Source organism: Lepidochelys olivacea (assembly GCF_965140295.1).
Source record: "Lepidochelys olivacea isolate rLepOli2 genome assembly, chromosome: 21".
NCBI classification, from domain to species: domain Eukaryota; kingdom Metazoa; phylum Chordata; order Testudines; family Cheloniidae; genus Lepidochelys; species Lepidochelys olivacea.
Window position 1 is genome coordinate 9811647 of NC_140431.1, and position 6591 is coordinate 9818237.

Genomic DNA, 6591 nt, shown 5'->3' on the forward strand with positions numbered 1-6591 from the left:
CCTTGGGCAACACAAATATAACAGCCCAAATCACAACCCAAAGAAGCAAGCTGGGGAAACTTTTGAAGGCTTTTGGGTAATACAGAGCAGGCTCCATCATATCTATCATTTATTATCGTTAACTAAACTTCCATCCACCCTGCAACTTCATCCCTAGGCAGCAGCTGAGAAGGGAGCTGGGGGAGGTTAGTGGTGCCAAAGCGTTGGACTTCGGCACCTAAAGTAGCAGTTAAGCACCCTAGGTCCTCCTGTGAATTTCACTTGGTACCCACGGGAAAACAAGAGTTTAAAGCTTCCTCTGAAACACCTGATATTAGCCATGGTGAGTGACCGGATACTGGACTGGACATGGGTAACTAACAGGTTTCAGAGTAACAGCCGTGTTAGTCTGTATTTGCAAAAAGAAAAGGAGTACTTGTGGCACCTTAGAGACTAACCAATTTATTTGAGCATAAGCTTTCGTGAGCTACAGCTCACTTCATCGGATGCATACTGTGGAAAGTGTCACAGTAACTAAGTTACTTATAGGAGCCCCATTACAGCAGGGCATCTCACAATCTTCCATATGTTTGTTCTCCCACCATCCCCGTAAGGTAGGGCACGTTGCAAATAGGGATCTGAGGCACAGAGCCACAATCGTATGCAGGCTCCTAACTGCCACTGAAATCAATGGACATGCAGAGTCTAAATACTTTTGCAGATCTGACCCAGACAAAGTGACTTGCCCAAGGTCCCATAGGAAGTTGGTGGCAGAAAAGCAAACTGAACCCTACTCTCCCAAGGGCCAGGCTAATGACTTTACCACTGGACCAGCCTTCCTCTCCACTACAGTAATTTCTATCTGCATAGGCAAAGCTGTAGAGATACTTCTCCGGTCACCCAGGGAAGCAGGAAAAATGGCATCAGAGTAAAAGATGATCAGATTCATCCCTTTCCACAGCAAGCATCACACTCAGAGCAGCCAGTTCTCACCACATACTTTTTTCATAAATCCCCTGCTCCAGGAGTTACACAAAAGACTCTCAGCTTTCATTTATTAATAAGGTAAGTTCTAGTTCTCATAGTTGCAGGAAAAAAAGCTTGAAAACACAGCCTGCGTGCACTCAAAAGGCTCTAGCACCAGAAGGCAAAGCAGAAAATGCCCAGATTTTAAAATCTGGGGTTTTTTAAAGCCAAGTTTTTAAGGGACAGGCTTGAAGATTCTTGAACACTTGGGGTTAGCAATACTGCAGCCTCGTCAGGACACCAGGGCAGACTAGGTGTTCATCTAACGTTTGCTTGACCACTACCAATGCCAAGTGCCTCAGTGCTAGGTACTAAACCCCATGATAAGAGGAGGAAACGGCAGCCGGAAGAGGAAAAACATATAACTTACCAACTAAGAAAGCAGGCAAATAGCAAGCAGCAGCCTCTGTAAAATGGCCCCTGAGGGCTGCAGCTGTGTGACTGGGCCACATTTAAAGGGCCAGCCCTAGAAAAGCCTGCTGAAAAAAAAGTTCCTTTCAGAAGGGATAAAAGAAAAGGAGTACTTGTGGCACCTTAGAGACTAACCAATTTATTTGAGCATAAGCTAGCTCACGAAAGCTTATGCTCAAATAAATTGGTTAGTCTCTAAGGTGCCACAAGTACTCCTTTTCTTTTTGCGAATACAGACTAACACGGCTGTTACTCTGAAACCTGTCAGAAGGGATAGAGTTAGTAACAGCCTAGAAGCTGCTCTTTTGGAAAGGGGCCAGATGGAGTGCATTTCTTCCTGACCCTTAGGATGGAGAAAGGAAAGGGTCTCAGGTGCATCCGCTCCTTAGAATGCACTGAAATGTTTCACCTAAGGAGAGATCCGTCTGAGAGGTGAAATCAGTTGTAGCCATCTTCAGCTACCCGTTTTTGGTACTAATTCATGAGAGAGAGTTGCGAAAGATAGTGATGGTTCCTCCCTGGTCTCTGCTAGCTAAGCTATCCCGTGGCCAGGGAGCAAATTTAACAGGCAAAGCAGAGGCAATGAGATTAGCTGGGCAGCACTGCAAGGAATTTTCCACCTAGCAAGACATGAAGGCCGAACACATTTACACCAGGGACTGTGAGTAGAGAGAAGGGTGGTGGTGGTGTATGACAGAGAGGAAGGGAGGACTAATGAGGAATGGAGGGAGTCTGTGCCTTTATGGGCTGAACTTCCCAGGCAGAGAGTCTGGCTGGAGTGCTTTGAAGCTTTTGTTATGCACAGCTAAACTTGGAACCAGACATAGAATACAGAAGAGCTCTTGCAATCACTGAGTGATCAGTGAACATCACAGGCATGAATAAGTGAAAGGAGAACATCAGGAAAAACTTCCTTTGATGAGACTGTGGGAACAGTCCCCCCAGAGATGAGGAAATGATGGGATGTCCATTGGCTTGAATCACTTCAAACACAACTGAAAATCACCCACAAATAGTTAAAGCGAAACTCAGACACCTCCCAAATAACCCCCATACCAGCTCCCCGCCATGAAAAGCTGTAAGGAATCTTTGTGGGATTAGGAACTTTAGAGAACTCAAAAGATTGAGGAGACACTCATGACAAAAGTGAGATTTTTTTTGTTTTCATGTGAGACAAGTCTGTCCCTAGGAGCTTGCACTGTAGACAAAGGAAGATTATAGAATAGAAGATTCATAGACTAGTCCAAGCCCCTGCTCAAAGGGGGACCAATCCCCAATTTTTGCTCCATTTCCCTAAACAGCCCCCTTAAGGATTGAACTCACAACCCTGGGTTTAGCAGGCCAATGCTCAAACCACTGAGCTATTCCTCCCCCTAGATAAGCTAGTCCCACTTTACAGATGGGGAACTGACGAAGAGGAAGGTGGCGTGAGATGCCCAAGGCCACACAGGAAGTCTGGGGCAGAGCAGGGAACTGACCCTAGGCCAATATATTAACCACAAGTCCAAGCCTCACCCCCCAGGAAGTCAGTATCATTTGTGCCTATTTTACACAACAGGCAGAGAAGTGCAAGTGACCGGTCCAAGGCCACAGAGGGTATCAGTGAGAGAGCCAGGCTGAGAACTCAGGGATACCTGGCCTCCAAGCCCTAGCCCCTGCCCACACCCCTGCCCCATAAACCCCACTCTTCTTGGATGTCATATGTATTTATAATGCATGCTTTAACTGAAGAGACTTCATTTTTGTCATGCCAGGTGATGTCCCTTTGCAGCTCTGGTACCATTAAGACAAGTATTCTGAGGTTGATTGGACAGAAGCCCGTGAAATAGTCTGAGGTTGTAGCCTTTGCAAGGTCTCTGGGACTGCTAGCAGGGCTGATCACCTTAGCTGAATGGGCCACAGAGCACCAGAGGCAATTACTCAGGTACTTAAAAAGCCAAGTGCTCTAGGGGGACATTAGCCCCTTCTCATATTAAAACTATGCTAAGAAGAACTAATTGTAGGCACAAAGATCGTATTACCCGTGGCCGGCTCAAGGCTGCAGCCGAGGTTGGTCAGAGGTTCTCTCTTGGCACCTTGCGTTGCTGAAGTAGGAGGTTCCTAGAATTGTATTTTGTGCATCCTTGGGACACACTATTCCTTTAACGTTTGTCTGATACGTGCTAACTGGATGTATGCCACAGAAACACAGTCTCAGGAACAACGTGCTTGATTAAGGCATTTCTTTTAGTCTTTAAAATGAGGTTTTCAACTCTCTTTCCTTTGTTGGAACCCCTCTCCCTTGCTTCCTTACCACCGTTTGCATTCCTCCACCTCCACACCAAGGCTAGTTTGTTATTGGAGGGTTGTATGCTAACACAGGAATCCACACACTAGCTTATTAACATAGAGGGGCTTGTGCACTTGTGCAAAGAGGGCAGGCAGATTTGTTGCAGGATTCTGGGCATTTCATTTGTGTTATTGTAGGGTTGCTCATGAATGCCGGGCTGTAGACATTGCTCTAGTAATGTCGGGTTGTTCTACGGAAGAGAACGGTGTATACCGCTTTACTCTCAGAGGATTACTTTTGCGTGGTGGTGTCTGCATGCTGGTTAGTTACTGGAGGGTGGCTTGATAGTGCAGCACCATGCACTCTGCTTGCTTCTTGGGGTGTCATTACATGCACACAGCTGCTGCCACTTAAGTATTTCAGTGTTTGTTTAAAATAAATCCCTGTTTTAGAAAAGAAAACAGCCCAAATTGTACAGACTGCTCTTGCAAACAGACAGGCAAGAGAAAAGGACACTCTACTCCCCCCGCCCCGCCTGTGTCCCTTTAAATGTGAGGCTGCAGCCCTGCCAGCAGCCTAGCTGAACAAGCCTCTCCATGCTGTGCCAGAACATAATCGAAATCTTATTCTCTCCCAGGGTGACAGTGAAATTCATTTCCCAGCCTTTACTTAATGTTATTAACAAAATGCAAGCCTGATGCACAGCGCTAAGCAAGATACTTGGCTGGAGGGAGGGGGATGAGGAATAGATGCCCTCCTGCTTTTCTAGGTTATCTAAACACCGGCTGACGCTGGCGTCCTGTCCCGGTATGAACTGCAGCGGCTACTTCTCCTGAGATTAAAAGGCTAATTTTATCTCACTTGTAGAGCTGGGCTGAAAATATATGAATGATCCATGGCTCAGCCATCTGGAGGAAAGAGTGGATGGAAAAATCCAGACTCAGTTGGGGAAAAAAAAGTGCCAGAGCTGGTCTAGATGGAGATAGCACCTCGCTAGCTGGAGCTGAAAATCACACTGAAAGGAAGTAACGCCCGAGAGTCAGGGATAGGTGGTGCAAAAGCAACAGCTGCCTGCTTGCTGGTCTTAAGTCACGCACATAGCAAACCAGCACCCACAAGTGGCGAGACCCTGCATCCCTAACCCACTACCAGGGACAGAGGAAGCAGCTGAAACAAGCCCAGAAACAGTGGGGCTGTCAGGTGCCAGTCGTGGGGTGGCGTGGGTTAACATCAATGGAGGGTTTGACTCTTCGCCTCCAAAGCCATGCTCTGATTGACCAACTACGTCCTTCTGATGCGGTCACTAAACCAGGGAATTGCATGTATAGGACCTTATAGGTAGGGAAAAAAATATGTAAACAAACCAGCAATCACTATACCACAGACTGGCTTCCAGCAGGACACACCCTCGACCCTTACTGCTTCTGAGCCTGGGGCTGCTTTACTGCACCGGTGAGGGATGACAGCCCCTATCATCCACTCCTTGTCTCCTTTAATGTCTCCATTAACGCTTTTTTGGTACCATGAAATGTCCCCTCCCGACATTCTAATTTTTCTGGTTCTAGAATCCAGTTGTTTTTCTGGAATAGTTAGTGCTACATACAGTACTAAAGCCTGGCCCTAAAGGAGATTCCCAAGAGCTCAGTGTTACTCAATGGCAAAGACACTTTCTCCCACCAGGAAAGGTAGTACTGAGAGACTCCCTATACTCCCAGCAAAGTTGCTAGAGGATATTGATGTATCTCCAGGGGAGCTACTCTCACTGCAGTAGCAGAATAGGGATCCAGGTCCATAGGAAAAGTTCGTTGTTGTCAAAACATGCTACAGTTAACCATAAGCTGTGAGGCATTAAACTGCCCCTAACATACCACCGCAGGGTGTGCATTACTTAACCACTGGGGCCTTGCTCTGGGATCTGAGCACAAAGCCAAATCCAACCCCAGCCAAGCCATTCCAGCTCTACTGGGGCTGATGGTTTAATTTTCATATACCTTTGGTGGTAGGAAGGCAAAGGCTGAAAATACTTTGCCAAGTGATGTTTTGGGGAGGGCTGAGAAGTCCAGAGGGGCAGGGTACAGTCTCCCTCTTCCAGCTTTTGGAACAGGGCTCTTAGGCTGTGATAGGTGCTGTCAATAACATTTGCTATAGGAGGTGGATGAATAGGTAGGTCTTATGCTGCCATCGAGCCATCTGTGAGCTAAATCTACCCAGCCTAGCACTCCTGCCAGATGAATAGTGCCAGGTTTGTATGACAAGCTACAAGCAAAGGAGGGAAGATCTTCTAACATCAGTTGAGGGCTAACGGACCAAGCTGGAGGTACATGAACACTAGAGGCCTGATCAAAACCAATAAATCAATGGAAAGACTCCCGCTAGCATCAGTAGGCTTTGGATCAGGCCCTATCTGAACCCCCTAGGAATGGTCCGAGCTGCAGCAGCCTGCCTTAAGACAGCCATAAAAATAATTTGCTCCAGAGAGGCTGTTTTTCAGTGAGAAAGCATGGGCCAGTGGTTAAAGCAGAGGATGGGAAGCCCAGGGATCTGGCTTCCATCCCTGGCTCTGTGTAGCCTTATGCAACTTGTTTTCCACCTTTTCTACCTGTCACCAGTGGCACCTGTCTCACCGTGGTGTTACGAGGCTTAATTCATTGGAGCTTTTCTGATGCTTGCCCTGAAGGCACTGTACAAGTGCAAAGGGTCATTCTCTAAAGGCTGAACGAAGTTGCAGTGGAAAGCCCGGAGCTGCTTGGGAGGGATCGCTTGAGACAAGGGGCCAGCCCTTTGGAGGTGGGTCCCTTTGGACAGATTGCACTGGATGTTCTTTTTATTCTTTAGTTCATGTTGCTCTTTCCAGTAGAACTGGCACGGCTCCCTAACTATGCCTCCCATAAATAAAGCATAGCATC